This window comes from Stegostoma tigrinum, unplaced genomic scaffold, assembly GCF_030684315.1.
Source record: "Stegostoma tigrinum isolate sSteTig4 unplaced genomic scaffold, sSteTig4.hap1 scaffold_127, whole genome shotgun sequence".
NCBI lineage: Eukaryota > Metazoa > Chordata > Chondrichthyes > Orectolobiformes > Stegostomatidae > Stegostoma > Stegostoma tigrinum.
In genome coordinates this window covers 34,577-47,500 of record NW_026728075.1, presented here as the reverse complement: position 1 = coordinate 47,500, position 12,924 = coordinate 34,577, and the positions used below count along the sequence as shown (strand labels likewise).

The following is a 12,924-nucleotide window of genomic DNA, read 5'->3' as shown; positions in this document are numbered from 1 at the left end:
GAGCATGTGCCTCTGTCTCAGTTCTATCACAACTGCATTGAGACTTACCCTTCGTAATGGTCCTCTAATAATGGGGCACTTCCTCAAGACTGACCATACAGAATTGAGTCGCTGCCTCAGCATTGACCGCTTGACAACGAGCCACTGGTTCTGAATAGAGCTGCAATACCTCAGTCCTGACCCTCCATTCATGGGGCATGCCTTGAATTCTGACACCTGCACAATGAGGCACTGCCTCTGACAGCAGTGCACTCCCTCAGTTCTGACCCACTCAGCACTGAAGATCTAACAGTGCTTCAATATATCAGTGTTGATCCTATGAGAATGAGGCAGGCAGTCAGTGCTGAGCCTCTGATAGAGCTGCATAAAGCTCATTCCTGATGATTTAAACACATGCATACCCTCAATTCTGACACTGAGGCACTGCCTCAGAATGGACCATCTGACAATGATGCAATACCTCAGTTCTGACCCTCTGACAGTTCTGCAACACCTCAATCCGCACCCTTCAATCAGGAGGCACTCCCTCAATTATGAGCCCTTTGTGGGTTCGTTCTGTGGCAATACCTCATTGCTGCAGTGTCAGTGCTGAGAGCGGGCCTTTTTGTTCACTCATCAGTACCTAAGGCACTGGCTAATTGTCAGCAGCTCAGTTCTGAGGCAGCGTCTCTTTGACAGAGTGTCAGCACCAAGGCAGACCCTCACTGTAATGGTGTCAGAATTAAAAGATTGTCATTTAGAGGGTCGAAGAAGTGGTGTTTCAGATCAGTCAGAGGGTCTATACTGAGGCATTTCAGATCAGTCAGAGGGTGCCTCATTTTAATGCACTAAGACTTGACAGAATGCCTCATTGTCAGAGGGTCAGAGCCAAGTCAGTGCCTCATTATCAGACACAGTCCAAAGAGAGGGGCTTGATGTCAGTAGCTCTGTTATAAGGTGATACCTCATTGAAGGATCATTCTTGAGTGTGTGCCGCATTGTTCGTGGGTCAGTACGGAAGGAGTGCCTCAAAACTGGGGAGAGCCACGTAATTAGAGATTTGGTGCTGAGGTCAGTGCCTCATTGTTACAGGGTTAGTTCTGAGGCAGGCTCACATTGCTAGAGGGTTAGTTCTGAGTGAGTATATTAGTTGCACACAGTAAATACTGAGTCAGTACCTCAATGCATTGGGTTCAGAGTTGATGGAGTACAACATGATCAGAAGTTCAGTCCTGAACGATTGCAGCTCTGTCAGAGGGTCAGAACTGAGGGGGCAGTGCTTTACTGTCAGTGGATCAGTTCTGACACAGTACCTCATTGCTGGAGGGTCAGATCTGAATGAGTACCACATTGTCAGAAGGTCAGTACTCAGCCAGTGCCTCAAACAGAGAGTACCCATGCAAATAAGCAGTAAAAACACCCATGTAAATTAAATCTGAAAACACAGAGGCTCCTGCAAACAAACGCTAAAACAGAGAGCCTCCTGGAAATAAACCCAAAAACACAGAATGCTCTGCAAATAAACTCAAAAACACAGACGGGACTGTAAATAAACCATAAGACGCGGAGCTCATTGTTTCAGGGTTTTTTTTTAAAACAAAGACCCAACCGTAACAAAATCATGAAATGAAAATCCTCCTGTAAATAAATGCTAAAACCTCGAGCTCACTGGAAATAAATCCTAAACTACACTGCTCACTGTAAATAAACCAGACAGCCTTCTGAAAATAAACCTTAGAATACAGCCTTTTCATGTAAAACTTAAATCACAGAGCTCTTTGTAAATAACCCTAAAACACAGGCCTCATTGTCAATAAACCCGAAAACAGAGAACTCCCCCCCGCCAGTGGAGAAGCACTGCAACACAGAGCCCCCTGTATAGAAGCCATAAAGCACAGATCTACCCTGTAAATTAAGTCAAAAACATACAGGACACTGTAAAACACAGAGCCCCCTACAATTGTACACTCAAATACTCAGACCCCTTTAAAATGAACTCTAACACACATCCCCCAGGAAGTTGAGAGGAAAAGACAGGGCTGAATAAAGCCGAAAACACAGCGCACCTCTTCATGCACCCGAATACTGAGCCGACCTGTGAACTATCTGTAAGACAGGGCCCTTCACAAATAAACCCTAAAAGACAGAGCTCGCGATAAATAAAGAGCACCCTGTAAATAAACCCTAAAACACTGAGTAAAAACCAAAAGAACTGCGGATGTTGCAAATCAGAAAACAAATACAAAGTTGCTGCAAAAGCTCAGCAGGTCTGGCAGCATTTGTCAGCTGAAAAACAGAGCTAACCGGTTCCGGTTCGGTGACCCTTCCACAGAACCTCCCTCAGTTCTGCTGGGCTTTTCCAGAAACTTTGTTTTTGTTCCTGATTTGCAGCATCCGCAGTTATTTCAGTTTTCAATTCACCAGGCAGTCAGTAACATCAAATGGTTGTGTATCACATATTTACCAGTCAGACTCAAACACGCCAAACTCGTTCGCTCACGTGGTCTGAGAGAACAAGGTGTCGAGCCGGATGAACACAGCAGGCCAAGCAGCAGGAAGGCTGACGGTTCGGGCCTAGACCCTTCTTCAGAAAAGTGATCACTTGTTAATCTTGTAACCTTTGGCCCTGAATATCCTGTGGTCTGCCCTGTTTACTCATATCGGTTAGCACTTAACAAGGCTTCCGGAGGCTGGCTGGTGTGTCTTTAGTGATACAGGGCCAATCGCCTTCAAATATCCTTTTGTGTGGTTTTTGTGTGACATTATATCATAAGCCTCTTTACTGTTGCACGAAAGGTCCTCTTTACCGATGCGCCCACAGCGCTCCATGTGACCACTATCGCGCTCTCATTCATTCATAACTTTACTGACCACTCACTAGGGTCCTCTGTTTACTGTTACGCATTTCATTCATTCATTCATAAAATTGCGATCTTGCCATACTTTTCACTCATAAAGGGAGACTATAAATTAAAATGTTCCTTCCACGCATTACTGCCTTTTCACAGTTTGAACTCGTGTTGCTGACAGTGTCCAAACCTGTGTCTACATCAGAGTCAATCCCTGACTATGTGTTAATTTTCTAATCTATTCAGAACAATATCTTCCCATCCATCGTGTCACCCGAAACTATGAATAATTATAATATTAATCAGCCCTCAACAAACGTCTCCCAGGACTTGAATTGCTGGCGGGACATCAAACAAGTTTCTGCTTTACCACGTCTCTGTTAGATACATATTGAATAGGGCCCGCGATCACTTTCAGAAAGTTCCTCCTCTCTCTCAAAACAGCTCTTCCGTGAAATTGAGCGAGAAGAATGAGAAGGTCGGCAATAGTGAAATCTCAAGTCCCGGCCGCGGTAATCAGGCCACTGACCTTTCTGCTGTCATCAACTGATTGTCAGCCCAATCAAATCACATCGGGTTGATAATCTTTCTGGTGTCGTCTAATTTTAAAAAAATAAAAAGGATCCACACCAGTCATTGCCCTATTTCAAATACCTCAGCCCTGTCCCTGTAATAGCCCTCAATCCTGACCCGATTGGCCGTCAGACAACACTGCACGTCTTCGGTACTGACCCTCTGACCATGAGGTACTCTCACAATGAGATGTTATTGTATAACATCCCATTGATTTCGATACTTCTGCAAATTAAAGTCTTTTATCTGCCTACGCACAGGGATGCAGGCACTGCCCTGAAGCTTCCTGCCCAGCTAGGAATTCAGTGTAAAACTTTTGTAACTCTTTGTCTTCCCACACATCGGTATGCAGACACTGTCTTAAGCTTCCTGACTGAATACAATTAGAATTAAACTGTGTCAAATAGGGTTCGGTGGGGAACATTTGTAAAGGTGTGAAACTTCGAAAGCATGCAATTTCTGTCGCTGACAAAGGGGCCAGGGCACTGAATTTGTGATTTCAGGTTGCCAGTGTGTCTGGCTAGAACAATCTGTCCGGATAACAACTTGAAATCGCCTCATGCCATCAGCAGCCACTTCAAGAGCAATCGATACTATATCCTGTGAAAATGGGAACTGCAGATGCTGGAAAATCCAAGATAATAAAATGCGAGGCTGGACGAACACAGCAAGTCCAGCAGCATCCTGAGATGTGCTGTGTTCATCCAGCCTCACATTTTATTATCTTCGGGACGAAATCCTGGTCTTTTATGTTCTTGATATAATAATTGTTCGGTATCCTGTCTTTGTCTGTTGTAGTAATTGTTTTATGTATCATGTAATTGTAAAATGTGTATCATGTATTTTGTAAAGTATGAAGAGCGGGGACTGTCCGCTGCTCGGGGAGAATTACCTGCGAGACTCTGCGCTCTGTGCCGGGTTAAGTACTGTGATTCTCCACAGCTTGTACTTGCTTGGTAATAAAAGGATTCGTGTTTTCCTAAACAGGTCAGTGTCTTGATATTGCAACAAATCCGTGAGGGTCTCCGAAAACGAACATGACAACAGTACTGATTCGCTGACAGTGAGGTCCTCCATCAGTACTGACCCTCTGACAATGAAGTGCTCCCTCAGTACTGACCCTCTGACAGTGAGGTTCTCCCTCAGTAGTGACCCTCTGACAGTGAGGTTCTCCCTCAGTAGTGACCCTCTGACAGTGAGGTTCTCCCTCAGTCGTGACCCTCTGACAGTGAGGTTCTCCCTCAGTAGTGACCCTCTGACAGTGAGGTACTGCCTCAGTACTGACCCTCTGACAGTGAGGAACTCCCTCAGTAGTGACCCTCTGACAGTGAGGTTCTCCCTCAGTCGTGACCCTCTGACAGTGAGGTTCTCCCTCAGTACTGACCCTCTGACAGTGAGGTACTGCCTCGGTACTGATTCTCTGACAGTGAGGTACTCCCTCAGTACTGATTCTCTGACAGTGAGGTACTCCCTCAGTACTGACCGTCTGACAGTGAGGTGCTCTCTCAGTACTGATTCTCTGACAGTGAGGTACCCCCTCAGTACTGACCCTCTGACAGTGAGGTGCTCTCTCACTCCAGTACTCTCACAGTGCTGCAATAACCATCATCCAATGGTACTCCCTCAAATCTGACTCTTTGACAAAGAGGCCCTGCCTCAGAACTGACTTGCTGACTGAGGTACTAACTCAATCCGACTAATTCGCAGTGCTGCAGTGGGAGCTGTGTTTTGTCATGTTGATTTTCAGTGGGCTTTCTGTTTTAGGCTTTATTAACTGGAGGTCCTGTGTTTTGGGGTTTGTTTGCAGTCGCCTCTGCGAGTTTATTTGCAGGAGGCTTAGTTTAAGGGAGGATTTGCTGGGGGCACTGTGTTTCAGGATTTATTTACTTGGAGCTCTATGTTTTACACTTTATTCACAGGGACTCTGGCTTTTATGGTTTCTTTTACATTTTAGTTCCTGAATGACCCTTCTTAGGATTTATTTAAAGGGGTGTCTGTGCTTGAGAGCATATTTACAGGGTTAACAAGGTGTAGAGCTGGATAAACACAGCAGGCCAAGCAGCAGCAAAGGAGCAGGAAGGCTGGCGTTTTGGGCAAGACCCTTCTTCAGAAATGGTAGGGGGAGGGGGATCTGAAATAAATAGGGAGAGGGGGGGAGGCAGACAGAAAATGGATAGAGGAGAAGATCGGTGGAGAGGAGATAGACAAGCCAAAGAGGCAGGGATGGAGCCAGTAAAGGTGAATGTAGGTGGGAGTTAGGGAGGAGATAGGTCAGTCCAGGGAGGATGGACAGGCCAAGGGGGCAGGATGAGGTTAGTAGGTAGGAGATGGGGCTGGGTTTTGAGGTGGGAGGAATGACAGGTTAGGGATCCTGTACCCCAATGGTGTCAATGTGGACTTGACAAACTTCAAAATCTCCCCTCACCTGACCGCATTCCAAAACCAGCCCAGCTGGCCCCTGCCTCCCTAACCTGTCCTTCCTCCAACCTATCCCGTCCTCCCACTTAATTTCTCCTCTATCCGTCTTCTATCGGCCTCTCCTCTCTCCCTATTTATTTCACAACCCCCTTCCCCTCCCCCGTCTCGGCCCGAAACGTCAGCTTTTCTGCTCCTCTCGTACTGCTTTTCCTGCTGCGTTCATCCAGCTCTTCACCTTGTGACCACAGTCACAATGATCTTTAATTGTAAACTAATCTGTCATATTATGTAATAAAATGTGAGGCTGGATGAACACAGCAGGCCAAGCAGCATCTCAGGAGCACAAAAGCTGACGTTTCGGGCCTAGACCCTTCATCAGAGAGCATCTCTGATGAAGGGTCTAGGCCCGAAACGTCAGCTTTTGTGCTCCTGAGATGCTGTTTGGCCTGCTGTGTTCATCCAGCCTCACATTTTATTATCTTGGAATTCTCCAGCATCTGCAGTTCCCATTATCTCTGTCATATTATGTGATCTGTTAAGGTTACAATGGTTCCCGTGCCTCCTATCGAATACACAAATGCTCTCCCTCAGCTCTGTCTCTGGGAATGCAAAGCTGCTTTCTTCCACGCTACCCTCAGAGATAACATCAGCTTTAAACCTAAGCCTCGTCTCAGCCCTAATGTTCACACTTGCATAAACATGAAGCCTAGCCTCAGCCCTAAATCTTATTTACTGGGGGCTCTGCGTTTATGGTTATGTACTTTATGTACTTGAGCTCTGTGCTTTAGGTTTTATCTAATGTGGGTTCTGTGTTTAATAAGAACCAAAAGAATTGTGGATGCTGTAAATCAGGAACAAAAACAAAGTTGCTGGAAAAGCTCAGCAGGCCTAGCAGCATCTGTGGAGGAGAAAAACGAGTTAACTTTTCAGGTCCAGCAACCCTTCCTCAGAATGGAAGGGTACCCAGGCTCGAAAAGTTAACTCATTTTTCTCCTCCACAGATGCTGCCAGACCTGCTGAGCTTTTCCAGCAACTTTGTTTCTGTGTTTAATAGTTTATTTACAGAAGGTTCTGTGTTCTAGGTTTTATTTACAGGAGGTTCTGTGTTTTCGGGCTTTTTACAAGGGACTCTGTGTTTTAGGAAAATTTACGAGCGGCTCTTTGTTCTGAGTTTCTTTTTTACAGTGATCTCTGTGTTTTAGGGAATATTTACGGTGAACTCTGATTTAGAGCTTGTTTACAGAGGGCACTGTGTTTTAGGGTTTATTTACAGCTAGCTTTGTGTTAGGGTTTATTTACAGGGAGCTCTCTGATTGAGGGTTTGTCGGTAGTGAGATCTGTGTTTAGGGTTTATTTACAGTGAGATCTGTGTTTTTAGAGTTTATTCACAGGGTTTTCTGTATTTCATGGTTTATTTACAGGGTTTTCTGTGTCTTTGGGTTTGTTTACAGTGATCTGTGTTTTAGGGTTTATTTACAGTGAACTCAGCGTTACAGGGCTTATCTTCAGGGCCCTCTCTTTTTTGGGCTGATTAACACGGTACTCTGTGATTTAGGGCATATTTACTGGAAACTCTTGTGTTTTAGGGTGTACATAGATATTAGAGGGTCAGTACGGAGGGAGTGCCAGGCATCAGCCCTCACCCTAACCTTAGCCCAAACCCTAAACTTCGCCATCGGCCTAACCCTAACCAGAACAGGAAAGAGCCTAAGGGGCCAAATTGTGGGTACGCACCCTTAAATGGAAGGAGAGGGGCACCTTCTTCCCCCTCTCCCCCAACCCGACCTACACCCCCACCCCCACACCCTATCCCATCCCCCATCCCAAAACCCTATTCACACTCCCCCTCTACTTTTTATTCGAAAGAGGAATCCAAAATTAGCGGTGTGCATCCATAATCCTTATTTCTGGGGGCGCGGGGGTGCTAGATAACCCCCAGATTAGGGTTGCGCCAAAATAAATGCAGCCTCTGGCACCCTCTCGCCCTGCCCCCCCACCCCGCAACCTGACCTTTATGATAAGGGGGTGGGTGCCTTCCGCCTTCAAAGGGTTGGTTTGTCGGGAGGGCGGAGATTGGGAACTGATGCTGCCTTTCGGGGACCGAGCCGGCAGATCGCAGCAAAGATGAGCACCACCACGGGCGGGCCGCCAGGGGGTTGCAGTCACAAGAAACATCGCATGGGCCCAAGCTATGCCTGCCTTTTTGTAGGTTGCATGGAACAGTCCCTCTTCCGTAGTTACACTGGCCCGAAACCCACCTCTTCCTCCATAACATTAACGACTGTATCGGCGCCGCCTCGTGCTCCCACCAGGAGCTTGAACAGTTCATCCACTTCACCAACACCTTCCACTCCAACCATAAGTTCACCTGGACGATTTCTAATACCTGTTCACCTGGACTATTTCTAATACCTGTCTCACCTTCCTGGACCTCTCTGTTTCCATCTCCGGCAACAACCTAGAAACTGATATCTATTTCACCGACTCCCACAGCTACCTAGAATACATCTCCTCCCACCCACCTTCCTGCAAAAATAACATCCCCTGTTCTCAATTCCTTCACCTCCGCCACACTTGCTCCCAGGATGAGGCATTCCACTCCAATACATCTCAGGTTTCCTAATATTTCAAGGACCGCAAATCCTCCCCCCGACCCCCACAGTGGTCGAGAACGCCCTTGACCGCGTCTCCCACATTTCCCGTAATTCATGCCCTCTCTCCGCAATAACAACCAAAACACAATCCCCCTCATCCTCACGTACCACGCCACCAACCTCTGGATCTAACGTATCATCCTCCAACCATCATCTGCAATCCGACTCCACCAAAGACATATCTCCCTCCCCACCCTTATCTGCTTTCTGGAGGGACCACTGTCTCTGTGACTGCCTTGTCTGCTCCGCACTCCCCTCCAGCCCCAATACACCTGGCACATTTTTCCCTGCAACTGCAAGAAGTGCTACACCTGCCCCTACACCACTCCCCTCACTCCCCATCCCAGGCCCTAAGAACACTTTGCACCTCAAGCAGATGATCACCTGCACATCTGCCAATGTGGTATACTGCATCCACCGCTCGCGTTGTGGCATCCTCTACATTGGGGAAACCAAGTGGAGGCTTGGGGACTGCTTTGCAGAATACCTACACTTAGTTTGCACTGAAAACTGCGCCTCCCAGTCGCGAACTGTTTCAACACCCCCTCCCATTCCTCAGATGACATGTCCATCTTGAGCCTCCTGCAGTGCCACAATGATGTCACCCAAAGGTTGCAGGAACAGCATCTCATATTCCGCTTGGGAACCCTGCGGCCCAATGGTGTCAATGTGGGATTCATAAGCTTCAAAATCTCTCCTCCCCCTATCGCATCCCAAAACCAGCCCAGCTCGCCCTTGCCTCCCTACCCTTGTCCTTCCTCCTACCTCAAGCCCCAACCTCCGCCTCCTACCTACTAACCTCATCCCGCTCCCTTGACCTGTCCATCCTCCCTGGACTGACCCAGCTCCTTCCTCCATCCCCATCTACACTCACCTTTACTGGCTCCATCCCCACCTCTTTGACCTGTCTGTCTCCTCTCCACCTACCTTCTCCTCTATGCGTCTTCTATCCGTCTCCCCCTCTCTCCCTCGTTATCTCAGAACCTCCTTCCCCTTCCCAATTTCTGACGAAGCATCTAGGCCTGAAACATCAATCTTCCTGCTCCTCTGATGCTTGACCTGCTGTGTTCATCCATCTCTACACTTTGTTATCTCAGATTCTCCAGCATCTGCTGTTCCTACTATCTCTGCTAATGCAGAAAACTTGTTTGATATCCTGCAAGCTATTCAAGCCCTGGGAGACGGTTGCTGAGGGCTGATTAATATTATGCTTCTTCAAATGATGACACGATGGTATTGTTCTGAATAGGTTAGAAAATTAACATGTACTCAGGGATAGACACTGATGTAGACACACGTTTTTCAGCTGTCAGCAAAATAAAGCCGTGAGGATTAAAACTGTGAAAGGGCTGTAAATGGGGTGGAAGGAGCATTTTAATTCAGTCTCCCTTTCATAGTGAAACGTATGACAAGATGGCAATTTTATGAATGAAATGCGGTAATATTAAACAAGATACGCCAGTCAGAGGTCAGTAAAGTTATGGATGAATGAGAGCGTGAGAGCGCTAATATGTAGTGCTTGTGGGTGCATTGGGAAAGAGGACCTTTAGTACAACAATATAGTAAAGAGGCTTGCACCAGTAATTATTTACCAAAATTCACTGGAATCTGGGCTGGTTCCCGCAGATTGTCAACTTCCTTTTTAAACAGTGGTGTCACATTGGCTGTTTTCCAAAAAGCACGTAACTATAGGTCAGTTAGCTTAATTTCGGTTGTTGGGAGAATGCGTGAATCCATCATTAAGGAAGATAATAGCAAGACAACTGGATATAAATTGTCTCATTGGGAACAGCCAGCACGGGTTCATGAAGGGGAGGTCATGATTAACTAATTTGGTGGAATTCTTTGCGGACATACTTGCATGGTGGACAATGGAGAACCTGTGGATATCATGTATCTGGATTTCAAGAAGGCATTTGACTAGATGCCAAGGCTGCAACATGAGATAAAGTTGCATGACATTACAGGTAATGTATTGGCATGGACAGAGGATTGATTGACTAGCAGAAAACAAAAAGTCAGGGTAAATGGGTGTTTATCTGGTTGGCGGTCAGTGGCTAGTAGTGTGTCTCAGGGATCAGTGTCGGGACTGCAATTGTTTACAATTGATACAGATGATTTATAGTCGGGGATGAAGTGTTGTGTGTCAACATTTGCAGATGATACTAAGATGAGCGGTAGAGCAATGTGTGCAGAAGAACTGAAGGCCTGCAGATGGTTATACAGTCTAAGTGAGCGGGCAATGGTCTGGCAGATGGAGTTCAATGTCAATAAATGTGAGGTCATCCATTTTGATAGGAATAACAACAAAGTAGGCTATGGTTCAAATGGTAAAAAAATTGCAGCATGTTACTGTGCAAAGTGACTTGGGTGTCGTTGTGCAGGAATCGCTCAAAGTAATATTGTAGCAGGTAATTATAAAGGCAAATAGAATTTTGTCTGTCATTGCCAGAAGGATGGAGTTTAAAAACAGGGAGGCTATGCTGCAGGTGTATGGGGTCCTGATGAAGCTCCACCTGGACTACTGTGTGCAGTTTTGGTCTCCTGAATTGAGAAGGGATATACTCTCACTGGAGGGGGCACAGAGGAGACTGACTTTATTCTAGACTTGGGAGGGTTGGAATATGAGGAGAGACTGAGTTGGCTGGGATGATACTCATTGGAATTCAGAAGAATGAGGGGAGACCTTATAGAAACATACAAGGTTATGAAGGGAATAGATAAGGTGGAGACAGGGAGGTTGTTTCCACTGGCAGGTGAAACGAGGACGAGGCGGGTATAGCTCAAAATAAAAGGAAGCAGATGTCAGGACAGGAGGAACTTCTTCACCCAAAGGGTTGTCAATCTGTGGAATACCCCGCCCAGTGAAGCAGTTGAAACTACCTCGCTGAATGTGTTTAAGGCAAGACCAGATCACGTTATGAACATGAAAGGAATTCAGGTTTATGGTGAGCGAGTGGGTGAGTGGAGCTGAGTCTCAAAAAGATCAGCCAGGATCTTATTGAACAGCGGGGCAGTCTCGAGGGGCCGGATGGCCTCCTCCTGCTTAGTTCTGATGTTTTTCTATTATAATGTTATAGAGCCTCACAGAAAAAGGATATTTTAAAGCAATTGACCCTGCATTACTGAAGACGCGCCAGCCAGAGATTCTGCGGAAGGATCACCTGACCCAAAACGTTCTTTTCCCTCACAGATGCTGTCAGACTTGCTGAGCTTTTCCAGCAACTTTGGATATTTTCCCTGATTTGCAGCATCCGCAGTTCTTCCGGTTTTTACTGTGTGTTTTGGTATTTATTTACAAGGGGCTCTTTACTTACAGCCAGCTCTGTCTTTTAGGGTTTATTTGTAAGGGGCCCTGTTTTACGGATAATATACAGGTCGGCTCGATGTTGGGGTGTATTGACAGGTGCTCTGTGCCTTCGGCTTTGTTTCGAAGGAGCCCGGTATTTCACCTTTTACTTCCTGGGGAATATGTGTTCGTGTTCGTTTAAAGGGGTCTCTGTATTTGAGCGTACAATTACAGGGGGTGAAGTTGATATTGTAGAAGTTTGTTTAAACAGGACTCTGTGTTTTAGGGGTTATTTACAGTGAAGCCCGCTTTTTACGGATGATAGAAAGGTGTTTGAGGGCCACTGTGCAGGCGGCTCCGTGTGTGAGGGCGATGAGTGCGGCTGAAGCTTGGTTTAGTTTGGGCCTGAGGCTCTGGTGAGTGCCGGATTGGGCTAACGTGAGGTCTGAGCTTTTCCAGCAATTTTGTTTTTGTTCCTGATTTTACTGTATCCACAGTTCCTTTTAGTTTTTACTTTTTTTTAGTGTTTATCTACAGGGGGCTCTGAATGTCAGGGTTTATACACTGGGGTTCCTGTGTTTTCGGCTTTATTTCACGGGTGCTGTTTGTTTTAGGAGGCTCTCTTCTTTAGTGTTCATTTACAGGGCCATCTGTGTTTGGGGTTTATTCACAGTGAGCTTCGTGTTTTAGGGGTAATTTAGTGGGTTCTGTGTGTTCGGACTTAGATACGGGGGCTCTGTTTTCGGGTTTAGTGAAAGGGGCCTTTTTTTTAAGGAGTTATTTACAGGGCGCTCTATGTTTTAGGGTTGGACATCAGCGGCCATCTCACAATGATCACTCCCACAGATCTGACCCGCCGACAGTCCTGCAATCTGTTAGTCCTGAGCATCTCATCATGTTGCACTCCCATCAAATCTGACCCTCTGATAAAGAGGCACTTTCTCAGACCAACACAGTGACAATGCCACAATTCCTCACTCCTGACAAAGTACTAACTTCTGACAGAGGTAATTCCTCAGTGTTGAGCCTCCAATAGAAATGCAATACTTCCGTACTGACCTTCTGAATGGGTTGCTCACCATTAATTCTGAACCCGTTCCAATGAAGCTCCTCCTCTGTGTTCAGTCTCATAATAATGCACTCTGGCTGTTCTGATCCTCTG

The 12,924-nt window shown here is 46.4% G+C and overlaps 1 protein-coding gene across 2 annotated transcripts in view; it reads right to left on the bottom strand.

Annotated features, from left to right (window-relative positions):
* LOC132207708 (utrophin-like) overlaps positions 1-12,924 on the bottom strand; it is a 427,430-nt gene that overhangs the window by 394,042 nt on the left and 20,464 nt on the right. Inside the window, exon 1 of one of the 2 annotated variants that reach the window (XR_009443722.1) lies at positions 2,444-2,510. The exons of the other annotated variant lie outside the window; for it this stretch is intronic. The gene's annotated coding sequence lies outside the window, so the exon portion shown is untranslated. Of the gene's footprint in view, positions 1-2,443; positions 2,511-12,924 lie in introns of those variants that run through there. 2 annotated transcript variants of the gene reach the window in all.